Source organism: Felis catus, chromosome C2 (assembly GCF_018350175.1).
Source record: "Felis catus isolate Fca126 chromosome C2, F.catus_Fca126_mat1.0, whole genome shotgun sequence".
Lineage (NCBI taxonomy): Eukaryota > Metazoa > Chordata > Mammalia > Carnivora > Felidae > Felis > Felis catus.
The window spans coordinates 37,394,613-37,408,840 of NC_058376.1; the positions used below are offsets into that span (position 1 = coordinate 37,394,613).

Below are 14,228 nucleotides of genomic sequence, written 5' to 3' on the forward strand. Positions count from 1 at the left end.
TCGCTTCATGAATTAATTATCTGTAGTAAACATTAGATCTGTTCACTAAATTTTCCTGAATCCCTATCTTCCTGGCTACTGCACTTCCCTGCCCTACTTTGGCCAGTAAGGTGACAGTGGAAAGTGAGTGGTGTAAGTAAGCTCTACCTCATGTTCCTTCTTGGTTACTTGAGTGAGGACACAATAAAGAATGTCACAGCTCCTCTACAATTAGAATGAAGCATGAGCACCAAATAGACCAGATAAGGTAGATTCTGAAGGGTCTAAGATTTTACTTTGCATGTAAGCTGCCAAATTAGCCTGCTACACTTCCATGTAAATATACTGACAGAATACAAGACTCCTACCCCAGAGGAACAGACCATTTATTACTCTTAGCAAACTCAGCAGTCAGGGAAATTCCTACAAGGCAGAGGGATGAGGACCAGTTGTTTACTTGTGTGTGCAGGGAGTTGCACTAAAGGAAACATAAAATGGGTAGATTCTTTTTATATGGTACAGCTGGACAGCTGGACAGCTGGACAGCTGTCTATCCCCTCCTCCGGAGAATGAGATCTTATACATTAAGCAAATCTCTCTCAGGAGAAAAGGGGAGGGAGACTCCAGGTTACTATCTTTAGAGTATAAGCAAGTGCGTAAGGAGAGTAGAAAAGAGGTTACATCTCCAAATCTCTCCAGAAGGATATTCTATTCTAGCTTCCAAGACATATTCGCCTATCCACTATGTTCATAGCTCAGATGGCCAGAACTGTATGCTTATGGAGAAATCCCTGGAACAATATCTTCCAATATTACTGTGATTTCAGGGTCATTTTGTCTGATTTTTTTTACCTACTTACAATCCAAATATTCACATAGCCCACACTTAAAAATTATTTTTTCAAGAAAGAAAAACTCTTTGATATACCCTAAAGAAATTTCCTTATTTTAATAATCTAACAATTTAATGAGCACATATGTGAACATTCACCTTGGCATATAAAATAAGGTGATTCAGAGGTGGGTGATTAGGTGATTAGATGTGGGCTCTTTTCCACACACATACATGCACACACCCCCCCAAAAAAAATGAAGCAACTCTAACTAGCAGAGGTGTTCAAAGGAGTGTTGAGGTCTTGCTAGTCATTTGTATACTTGTAATGGATGCATTTATTTTTTTTTAATTTTTTTTTTCTCAACGTTTTTATTTATTTTTGGGACAGAGAGAGACAGAGCATGAATGGGGGAGGGGCAGAGAGAGAGGGAGACACAGAATCGGAAACAGGCTCCAGGCTCTGAGCCATCAGCCCAGAGCCTGATGTGGGGCTCGAACTCACGGACCGCGAGATCCTGACCTGGCTGAAGTCGGACGCTTAACCGACTGCGCCACCCAGGCGCCCCGTAATGGATGCATTTAATCAAAATGTACTTGCTATAGTGTAAGAAAAATAAAAGGAGTTAAGAAAGCTGTCTTTGTAAAATAGTTTTGAATTTTTTTTTTCCTTTAGGTAACTGGATAAGCAGCAGCAGCTGGAGGTGGATTTAGTTGTGGAAAAATCTGAAGCAGGAAATAGCCCTTTAATAAATATAAGATGCCCTAAATTTATTTAAACACAGGACAGTTTTTTTTTTTTCTCACAGAGCACATATTAAGATCCAGGATCAAGATCCTGAAATATTGTTCAGATGAAAGAAGTGCAAAGCACTAATTAGCATAACCAGATAGAATAACCATTAAGATAAAATTTTATTTGGAAATATGGAAAGAAAGAACATATTTTCAGGAAAAAAAAATCCTCAGGATATAAAATGAACCATACACAGCAAGATGAAGCTCTTCACCCGCTCTCACCACATGGTTTCCTCCATCAGGTACCTGTTCCCCTTCTAATCTCTCCTTTTCACCTCTAAGATGTATGCTGTCACAAAAGCACTATGATTTCAAATCTGAACATCTCTGCTAATTTCATGGTCAGATATATCATATATAGATGTTTTAAATACTTCCCTGTGTTAGTAATGATTGACTTGCACTCAGATTTTTTGTCTGTCTCCTTCAAGTATGTCTTCCTGAATCGTAAAGTTCTAAAAGGTAAAACTGAATTTCCCAGAATACTCCGCAGTGAGAATACTGGATGTCAATCAATTTCACCAGTTAAATATAATCAAGTGAGATTTGTAAGGCAACTGTGTTTTTCCGGATCCAAGGATGACAAGGACAAGATCTAGATAAACTGCCTCTCAACTTCACAAGAAGTGAATGATAGAACATCAGAATGAGAAGACTGGCACTGCTGCTATCACAGAACCTACAAGTTATAAACTGAGCAGTAGGACATTATTGAGAAAAAAACAATGTACACTATACCAAAGCCACAGGGAGATGGTCTCTGATGAAGCCTGATAACCTCTTCTGTTCTCCTATGTTAAAATAACTGCTTCCTTCTCCTCTGCTCCCACAGCTATATCTTTTGCACATCAGCCATCACTGTAAAACAATATTTTGGGCAATATAGGATACTTCACGGTAGGAGATTATTGATTGATTTATGCTAGTCAAGGCAGTGCTGCCAATATCACTAAACATATAGGCCAAAAGAGCAGATACGAATTCCAAAGGAAGCCAGGGTGTTCTTACCAAAACAGGATAAATGGATACTGGGTGGTCAAAAAAGCTCATTACACTATGTTGCAACTGAAGATTTTCATAGAATTGTATTCTGTAGTTTTCTTTTTGGCTTGTATTTTTTTTTTAAATGTTTACTGCAATTCTGCACATATTAAGAAATGGTAGCGATGTCACTTACACTGAGAAACAGAACCGGTAAAAAATAGAATCAGGTCAAAGTGTGAAAAAGAGATAACCATATAAGATAGTTGCTATTGACAGTAGAATTGAGACATAATGAATTGTGTTCGAGGTATTGCCAGTATTTTAACATGTATCATACAGCATACTTTAAATCTCTGATTAAAAAGGACATGTGCAGATCCTTCAAGCTTCTTCTTATAAGACTGCTGTCTTAGTCCATCTGGGCTACTATAACAGAAATATCAGAGACAAGGTGGCTTATAAACAACTGAAATTTATCTCTCACAGTTTTGAAGGCTGCAAAGTCCAAGATCAAGATGCCAGCAGATTTGGTGTCTGGTGAAAGCCTATTTCCTGATTCACAATGGCCATCTTCTTGCTGTGTCCTCACATGGCAGTGGGAACAAGGGAGCTTTCCTGGGTCTCTTTCTTAAAAGCACTAATCCTATTCAGAGGGCTCCACCCTCGTGATTTAATCACATCCTAAAAGCCCCATCTCTGTGTATCATCACATTGGTGCTTAGTATTTCAACATACAAATTTTGTGGGGATGTAAATATTCAATCTATTGCAGTTGTCTTCTGTTGATTCCCATGCATTGCCAACTCTAATGACTGACTTATGTTCCAATTATGTATTTTACCAGTAGAACATCTGGTATCTGTCCTGATATCTTATCAGGATCTGAATCTTATCTGTTCTCAAAAAAAAAAAAAAAATCAGAACAGCTTAACCTCAAAAAGAATTCTTAAGAAGCTGCTTCCCATGAAAATCAAAAGGGCATGTATTCATTGGTCTAGTTCATCTATATAAGATAAAGTTCATGGTCTCTAAGGGCTGAGCACAAGAGTTGACAACATGATCTAACAGTCTCTGGCCTCTTTATGTGTAATGCTTATCTAACCGCTGATAATGTGTACTGAGAATGGCAGCCCAAGAGAACAAGGCTTATCTCAGCCTTTCAGAGAGTCATGGCATAGTCTTGATCCCATCATCACATTTATTAGCCAGACACATAGTAATACTCATAATTTTGAGAGAAATTTAAAAAGAAAGTGAGAATACTCTCTTCCTAATCCACCTAGTTGATCAATAATCAATCATCAAAAAAAAAACTGATATGAAGAATTCGAAGCATTTTTATTTGTAGTCATTCTCAGGATAAAGAGTAGTTCTGACTCTGCAAGCCATTTGACAGTGGCTTGCAGTATATAGTTTGAGAACATTTTTTATCTTAAGAGGCTTAGTAGTATTATTCTTTGTACATATACCTCTATGTGACCGGACAGTCAAAGAAAAAATTAAGCTTCCTTAAGAGACCTTTTCTTTTCAGGTTAACCAAAGAATTTATTTTGTCATCGTAGTGTTGCTTTTCTTTCTTATTGCTTTGTTTCTTCACAGCCAACTATGAAGTTCAGTAGTTTCTCTTAGATAAAATTAAATCTGTCATTCTGTAGGCATTTGTACTTTGGGAAGATAAAAACAAACACTCACAGAATTTTATTAAATTGTGTCTCAAGTACTATATTAGGAACCAACTAGATGCTGCTTATTTTTACAAAGTTTTGTTTTAAAAGATATCTATCATATGGAGGCATTTGAATTCAGATGTCTATTCAGAAAACTATTTTTCCAAATCCCATACCACTTTGTACATGTTGATATCTTAACAGTGATCACAATGAATTATAATAACATGGTAAGAAGTTGGTCTTCCCCATTCCTAACCTTTAGACTCTATGCTGGTGGAGGGCAAAATTTATGTCTGATTCATCTTTATATTCCTAATGCTTATGCCAGTGTTTATCACATAGTAAATTAGTCAATACTTTTAAAATGAAGAAATGAACACATCTATTCCATTTTTTGTTCCATCTACATATTTTTCAAGTGTCTAATACTTACATAAAGAATTTCATGAAAACTTGAAGTATCCTCTGATGACATAATTTTAAATGTCCTAATTTGAGGACATTTGTCCTAATTGAGATGGAATAATATATAATTCAAGGTGGTTTTTTTATCCTTTTCTTTTCCATAGTTCATTGGACACACTACTTTGAACTTACCTTTTTTTCATGTAATAATATATCTCAGAGATCTGTTCATATCAGAACACAAAGGAGTTTCACAAATTTTTAAAAGCTAAATAATATTTCATTGCATGAATGACAAAAAAAGTCTAACAATTCACCTATGGATTGCTTTTTGGACACTACCCCTAGCTGTGCGCTATACCAGACAATATTATGAGTGAATACAATTTTACAGGTCATTCTTATATATATGCAATACAATACATAAGACAAATTGTTAAAATTAGAATCACTGGGTCAAAAGTATATTTGTACTTTTGATAGAGGCTACCTATTTACCTTCTGTGTGGGTTGCACCAATTCACACTCCTATCAGCAATGAATGACAGTTGACAGTTTTAAGCATCATTGCCAACAGAGTGAGTTATCAAAATTTTGAAAATTTGGCTAATCTTACAGGTGAAAATGATATTTCCGTGTAGTTTTAGTTTATATTCTCTTCTAATGAATGAGATTTGAGCATCTCTTCATATACTAAAATGTCTTTTCCTTGTGTTTTGAATGTTTGTCCATTTTCCCATATTGTTAGAAGGCTGTCCTTCCTCCCATTCCCTGCTAATTGATGTCTATGATAATTTACTATAAACATTTTTCCAGCTTGTAATTTTACATTTGATTTTTCTATGCCATTTGCATGTGGTAGTTTATATACTTTTTCTCCCCTTGATATATATATAAGTGTGTGTGTGTGTGTGTGTGTGTGTGTGTGTGTGTCAAAATCAATTGGTTCTCAGAAGTTCAAAAATAGTGTTCAAAAATTACTGAATCACATTGCACTGGAGTTTTTATGGCAATTATGCTTGAATTCAATGCTGTATAGTACTTCTGGTAGTTGTGAAATTTTACCTAAGAAGGTATTTTGCTAAATAGTAAACCATAAGTACTGTAGACATTTTAATGAAATGGCATTTAAATCAGTGTAAAAGAATATTATTAAATAAATGGAAAACTTTAGCATGAAGATTTAAGATGAAAACCTGAATTAAACATTTTAATCTTTTAATGGTAAATTGTTCAAAGTTCCAAGAGAATAAATACAATCATCACTGTAAATCATAACCACCAAACTTCAGCATCTTCTTGATTTTATTTTCCACTTTGAATCCAATATAGATTTACAGTTATTCTAAAATCAAACTAAATATGTGCGTGTTGCTGTCACTGTTATAGAAACAAGAGCATGCTCCTTCAGTCTTTTAAGTTGTAGTAGCCACAGATGCACTAAGTCCTCCATGAAAAAGTATATTGTTTTAGGATACCTGTGTACTGGAACAGAAATCAAGCATAGTCTAGCAATCTTTTCTTCCAGTTGTGTCTGTGAAATACCTGTGGTTATTTTCCTCCTATATACTCAACCTCTTTGTGTTCCAGTCACTAAATTGTAGTTTGTTATTTCCTTTTCCCTACTGGGCAGATCACTTGGTCAAAAATCCAAGGTACCAATGGGCTACCGTACATACAGTGCCCCCTGGTGGTCAAACTAGAACTTCCTTCAGGAGGTGAAGAAAATGCAGACAGAAAACTGGAACAAGACTGATCAAGCATATTCTTTACATGTTAATTTAAAATATCTAGTTGCTCTTGTTGTATCATAACTATCACAATTGATATTCACATTAAGCATGGAGCTTCTTCTTCAAATATTTGAGAAAAATCCAGTTTATATTTCTGCATATCCTCAAAACCAGTTCTGATCATTTAAGGGTGGATTAGTAAAAAAAAGATGGAGAGAAAATCATTAAGACGCATAGATTTCTTAAAAAAAATAAATATATTTGCTGCAATATCAGATAATTATATTAACTGCGATTAAAGATAAAAGAAACTAAAGGACACTAAATTAAAAATAAGTAGGTTGATTGATGAAACAGTATTTTCCCTTGTTGAAAGAGTAACTTCCTGTTTCAGTTCTTGTTGTAAGTATTTGTTTAGCTCTGGCAGCATTATGAAGAAACACTGTCTTTCTCTCATCAGTGAATGCTGACACATATAATTTACTGGTCAGAACATATGCATTATGCTATCTTGAGAAACTCTGTAGCTGTTCATACTGGTCCTATCTTTCTATCTCTCACCCACATAAATACACTCAACATCTGGAAGAATCACTTTATCATGTAACAATAGAAGATACACTATTACATGAAATTACAATAAAGAATACTATCATATCACTTTTCCTGCAATATCCTAGCATAATGGAGTCAGTTAAGGCCAGATTTTTTAGTCATGACTAAGCACTTATATACAAAGGTAGATTTAGTAAAGCAGAGGAGATTTAGTTCCACCATCCTCATTAATATCACTAAAAGTTCCATGCCTAAATTTTCAAGTATGATATTTCAAATAGAACCTGCTGTTGTTTACTTTCCAACCTTTTTTTTTCTGGTCCATTTATTCATTATATACAGAACTGTATTAAAAAAGACTGAATGGAATATCCCTTGGAAACACAGCAGGTGGTATGATTAATATAGAACCATGTGGTGAACATGTTTCCATATTTAGAAAAGAAATTCTATATTCTTAATTCATAAAATATTTTGGTTTCTAGTATTAAGTAGAAATTTATTTTTAATAATTATGCTTCAAATATTGATGCATTTTTTTAGAATACATAAGACATTGTTGAGTTCTATGTATTTGAGATTGTGTATAGTTGAAACCTTATTATTAACATTTACCATTAAATTGGTATGTTAGGTTCTACTATAGGAAAGATTGAAAAGAAATAATATCAAACCAGCTCAAGATCAGCAGTATAAGCCTATGAACAATCTCCAAAGTTATTTTCAGAAACCATTCTAGGGAGGTATACAAAAGACTATAGTTTTTGCAAGGAAGTACTGGGTAGAGATACTGAGAAAATGTTCCAATAAACTTCAAGTGAGTCCTATGTATGTATTCCTACCTAAGGGACATACCAATTAAGTGTGCTTTAAATGAAAACTGACTTTTCTTTTAGTGGAAAAGGTTAAAGGTTTTAAGAAATAACACTTTACCTTCTATTTTATTAAAAAAGATGATGAGTTCCTAGGGCACTTGGAAAATAAAAAGATTTTTAAATGACCAAAAGAAAATTAAAAAGAATATAACAAAGCTTATAACATAAAATGAAGAAATACATAGCACCAAGGAACAGAGAAGCAATACTCACATAACATGACAGGTAAAGAACTTGCATACAGCCCCTGGCTCCACAGAAAAAGTAATTAGATTCCTCCAATGTGTAGCACAACTCCACAAAGAGAATGCTAAAGCAAAAAAAAAAAAAAAAAAAAAAAAAAAAAGCATATTAGAGTATGAGTAGGTGTGTTCAATGACTCCTTCCAGAGGAGGATGTGATTTCTCCCTAGAACATGTATTCAAGTTGTGGCAGAGAGATTCCCATGACTAATCAAATCCTTTCTGGATATCTATAAGAATGATTGACATGTTTAAATGAAATACAGAATGAATCTCTAACTAATCTGAATACCTGAACAGAAAACAGAAAATGTTAATTCTTGGCATTTATCTCCTTTCAGTCTATGTTTTTGAAATATAAATAGGAATATAAGAAACTTATGTAGTTTAACCAAATAGTATTAAGAAGAAGAGAAGATTTGCTTTTCTAGACCATGCTCCTGTAGTAAGTTAAAATGATGTCATAGACTGAATCTAAAGTCCCTAATATGCTAGAAATTCCTTCATGTGGGGAAAGTGCTTTAATAAGATGTTTAAATTCAGAAAGACTGAAAAAATATTACATGGAAACAAAAAGAGCCAAGGTTTGGAATCTGGAGGTGGATTATTACAAAGAGATAAGCTGGAAGGAGAGGAAAGAAATTGGCCAATAATTAGATAAGATGTTGTTACTCTCAAAAAAAAAAAAAATAAAAGACCTATAAGAAAGTTCTAATAAAAGTGTGGCCAGCGAATTAATAGATTATGTATTTATAATTATTTTCATTGCCTGATATAAACACCATGTCCATCTCACCAATAATGTCATCAAGATTTCCTAGTTATATGTAAAAAAAATCCTATTTATAAATTGTTTGTGCAATCGATTTTAGGCCTAAACATCATAAAAGGGGGCTTGACCACTCATCAGTGTTGAAGTAGAATGAAAGAAACAAAATACTTCTGGTGTAGTGAAGACCTCACAATTTGTTTCTTTTGGGGGAATCAGAAACCCAGATGTGAACAGGAGAGTGGCAGGACATTATAATATCTTGCAAAAGAATGGGGCATCCTGAGGAAAGTGGACTTAGAATCTTGAGCCAATTATCCTTTAAGATTCTTCTTATTCTTTTTGTCACACAGAATGACTGTTTCACAATAAGAAACACTTGTCTAACTAATTAATTCAGCAGTTGTTAATTTAGTGTCTACTATGTGGAAAACACTCTACTAGGCACAACTATTGATTAAGAAAAGGTCATGATCTTTACCCTTACAGTCAACTGGGAGTAATAGACTTGGGTCAAACATGAAACTAAACTATACAAATAAAATTTCAAGTTACATAAAAAACAAAGAAGATAGTGTTTGAAAGCGTAAATATTTTAGAGGTCAGGAAAGACTTCTCTGATGAACTGGAAAATGAAGCTGAAATCATTTTCATTCTTTTCTCCTTAGAAATCCAATAGTTCCTCTATACTCACTTTCATAAGAAGAATCTGCCTACATTTTTTTTTAATTTTTTTTTCAACGTTTATTTATTTATTTGGGACAGAGAGAGACAGAGCATGAACGAGGGAAGGGCAGAGAGAGAGGGAGACACAGAATATGAAGCAGGCTCCAGGCTCCGAGCCATCAGCCCAGAGCCCGACGCGGGGCTCGAACTCATGGACCGCGAGATCGTGACCTGGCTGAAGTCGGACGCTTAACCGACCGCGCCACCCAGGCGCCCCAGAATCTGCCTACATTTTTATTGAGGAAACAGATTTACTCAGTAGATAAATTCTACAAATTGTGCTTTACCTCAGCATATCTACAAATACATATGTATGTATATATACGTATGTAAGTGTATATAGATATAGATACAGATATAGATATATAGATATAGATAGATAGATATAGATATCCTTTCCTTTTTCAGGTATTAGAGATGAACAATTTATTCTTTTTTCACAGGCCAAATCTATAACCTGTGAACTAGATTCTATTCTTTCTTGACCAATCAAGAATATATAAGCAGTTTTTCCAATAAATCTCCAAATCTTACCTTTTTCTTAGATTATTCCCATTATAATATTTACATGGTATTTACTTTGCTGTTTTGTCTCTACCAGAATAGTGGAAACACCATACAAAACTACTCAACAGGTTTTATTTTGCTTTTTGTTTTGAACACATTTACCAGTTCTACCTTCAGTTTACTGAGGAGCAAGGAAAAACTGAAGGAGAAGGAACATGGGTTGTCATATTTTGCCCTTTCCATCTATCTCATTACCACTTTTACCATAAGTGCTTGACTAATACAGGGAAATAACATAAGAAAGGATATAAAGCCACCTGGGTGGCTCAGTCGGTTGAGTGGCAGACTTCGGCTCAGGTCATCATCTCGCTGTTTGTGAGTTCGAGCCCTGCATCAGGCTCTGTGCTGACAGCATAGAGCCTGGAGCCTGCTTTGAATTCTGTGTCTCCCTCTCTCTCTGCTCCTCCCCCACCCATGCTCTGTCTCTCTCTCCTTTAAAAATAAATTAAAAAACATTTTAAAGATTAAAAAAAAAAGAAAGGATATAATACAGTTTCTTAGTTATTTTTGTTTCTTAGAACACCACATCACTGCTTCTACATTCAAAGCAAATTCTAGTTGGAAAGGAAAGCATGGCCTCCCAGGGCTTTCAGTGTCCCACTTAGTCAATCAGACATGTCAATATGGAACATGAGCATACAACTCCAATGGATGCATTATCTGTGGGAGTTCAGCAAGACTCAAAGTGAGTACAAGGTAAGTTTATTACAGAAGCCAGAGACTCTGAGTTTTGGTTGTAATGGAATTCCATGATCATGGGAAATCTTAGCTATATATGAACAGAATGACAGGAGGCACGCATACTGTGCTTATTTCCTCTGCTCAAGCACATGCTCCATTGTTCCAACAGACTTACAAAACACAACTTGAAAGATAAAATTATTAAGAATTTTTTTCAAGGCAGAAAAAAAAAGGCGTTACACCAATAGGGTCCTTCTGAGCTTGAAGCCCTGTACAACTGCACACTAACTCAGATGACCACTACATCCAATCTATCAGCAAATTTTGTTGGTTCTACCTTCAAAATACATAAAGAATCTGACTCCTTCTCACCACTTCTATGAGACCGGACCATCATCTTTTACCTAAATTTTCTCTTTATCTGACTAATTGGACTCCATTGTTATAGCCCTATCTTTTCACATCTTCTCTTTACTACATTCTATTCTCAACACAAGTGTGAGAGTGATCTTTTAAAAATTAAAACTAATCATGTCATCCTTCCACTTAAAAGTTTTTAATGGTTTGCAATCTCACTAAGAGTAAAATCTCATCTTTACAATAGCCTAGAAGGCTCTATATGATTTGCCCTCCCTCTCATTTTCTCTATGAACTCATCTCTTCTACTGTTCTTGCCTTCCAATTATGCTCAGATCTTGTGACTCTGCTTTCTTTCCTGTTCTTTGAGCATCCTAAGCATGTTTAGAGCTTCTGCCCAAGCTGTTCATACTGATATTCCTTTTCAAAATATCTTTATGACTCACTTACACAACTTCTTTGAACCTTTGCTCAAAAGTCACCCTCTCAGAGAGGCTTTCTCTAACCTTTCAAAATTGTAACAACCCCCACTATCACACTTTATTTGCCTTCTTTATCTATTTCTAAAATATTTACCATCTTCTAACATCCAATATGATTTACATGTTTTCATTATTACAATAATATAAACATGACATGGACAATTTTTGTCTATTTTGCTATTATATCTTTACCCCTAAGAATGTTGTCTGGTATATTAGATATTCTGTATACTTACTGAATTCTATCAGTAAATATACTTCTGATTGCTTTGAGAAAACTTAACTATTATTTGTATGTATATGTATGATAGGACCTGAGTTTACCAACTAGACTTTGTAAATTTAACCTGCTTGAATATAGGAGCTTAAAGCTCAGAGTATGTTTCCAAAGCATATATAAATTGTATAGGAAAAACTGCTCCAAACATTGTAGACCACAGAATTTTTTCTGACTGGTCTAGTCATATTCCCTCTAAAATAAAGCTCCTTAAAACTCACAAGCCAAATCAGTCATTAAGTACAGAGCTTCTACCTTCAAAACAGTGTAAGGGTGGTCCTAATGGTGTATTCCATCCATATATATGCACTTTCATTTATTCCGTTTTTAAACATTTACCATTATAGCATGATGCCATCTATTTTATGTGCAAATTTCAACTCCTCCAAAATGATAAAGAAAGCACCTTAGTTGATATTATACCTAAAATTAGTTCCAGGTTATTACATTTGTCAAATGGAAGTATACTTATTTGATATGAAAAACATTCATGGGCAGATTTTAAATTGTGGGGTGATGTGCAATATAATTCTGTTTGTAAATATATGTAAATTTTCTCCATGCATAAATCTTTATCTAATACTTCTACAATGGCAAACATTATAAATGGTGGAAGTTATTGAAGAATAGAATTATTATGTGTTTGTTATTTTTCTTCTTGATAAAATGCAAACTTGGTTTTCAATAAAGTTTATTCTATTGCTGGAGCAATTAGGTTTGGGCCCCATCACACCATTTTTTAGAATTTTTATTTGGTGGAGAAAAATTTTCTTGAATAATAAAAAGCTTAGAATACTTAGTCTGACTTTTTTTTTGTCTGAAACACTTCAAAAATTTAAAAATAATAATATTAATAATTAACACTCAAATCCAGTGCTATTATGAAAGATATTGTTTAAAAGAATCAACAGAGGATTCAAGGAAAATGTTGGGGACATCAGTGACATAATCTATCTTTTCATTTCATCACATGAAAACACAGAATATAATGAAAAAGCATACCTGAAAATGATAAAGCAACATTTTCAGCAGAACTTGGTAACAAGGTTTCCTCCACAAACCCCCAAATACGTGTGTAAAGACAAATCACCAAAAAAACCTTCATGGTATTAATACCTATTCAGAATGAAGGGGAGGAAATTAAAGGGTCATCTGATAAACGAGAAAAGAGCCAACAGGAAGTAACCGAAGGACAAATCAGGCCAATGTGAGAACAGTAGCCAAAAAAAGAAGAAGTTTCTCCTTCCAAATTACACAGTAATAGAAGGCACAATATAAGATCCAAAGCAACTGGAATAGTCTGACCTTTGGGAACTCTTGAAACTTCCACAAATTTATAAAAACTAACCTGGATCACATCTCATTCTAAAAACCCATATAGAGAAAGACCGATACCATATGTTTTCACTCTTATGTGGAGCCTGAGAAACTTAACAGAAGACCATAGGGGAGGGGAAGGGAAAAAAAAAAAAAAGAGAGGGAAACAGCCAAACCATAAGAGACCTTTAAAAACTGAGGATAAACTGAGGGCTGTAGGGGGGTGGGAGGGAGGGAGGGTGGGCATTGAGGAGGGCACCTGTTGGGATGAGCACTGGATGTTGTATGGAAACCAAGTTGACAATAAATTTCATATTAAAAATAAAAATAAAAACCCAGAAAACCAATTTACATTAAAATGAGCAGAAAAAAATATTAAAGTCAAATCATATTCAAAGTCACTATGAGAAAAAAGGTAAAGGCATACAATATCATCCCCACAATGAAAGCATTCCAGAAAAGCATATAAAAAATAAAAATATATTATTTCAAAATATGCTCGAAAATAATAAGAATAGAACACATGTTATATAAACATAAGTCAGAATTAGAAAATCTCAGAAATAAGATGAAGAACTCAAGAAAGAATTAGATTTTTAAAAACTGGAGAAGAAGACTAAATTAGAAGAAACACAAGAGTCAACAATCACCACAGATAATACCTTAAGAGAAAAGTGAGACAAAAATGAGGAAACATTTTCAAATTAAAATAAAATATTGAGTCACTTCTCCTTGCATTTTGCCTTGTCTTTGCTCCCACCTTTACCTTCTCAACAATTTTGGATATAGAATTAGAATTGGAGTCATCAGTAGGAATTCATCTTTTTTCCATACATAGGCGTATATGTGGAAGCAAATATAAACACAATATAGTAAACAATATATGAGCAAATTGTATGTCTCTCATTTTTGTCCATTGTGAAGGCCTGTGGATAGTTAATACCCAATGATAAATAACCCACCTAATGTCCAAATTTTG

At 34.3% G+C, this 14,228-nt stretch overlaps 1 long non-coding RNA gene across 1 annotated transcript in view; it reads right to left on the minus strand.

The window, feature by feature from the left end:
- Positions 1-14,228, minus strand: part of LOC123379911 — a 307,334-nt gene that overhangs the window by 190,688 nt on the left and 102,418 nt on the right. Inside the window, exon 2 of the long non-coding RNA XR_006584949.1 lies at positions 8,045-8,141. This is a non-coding gene — a long non-coding RNA (uncharacterized LOC123379911). The remainder of the gene's footprint in view (positions 1-8,044; positions 8,142-14,228) is intronic.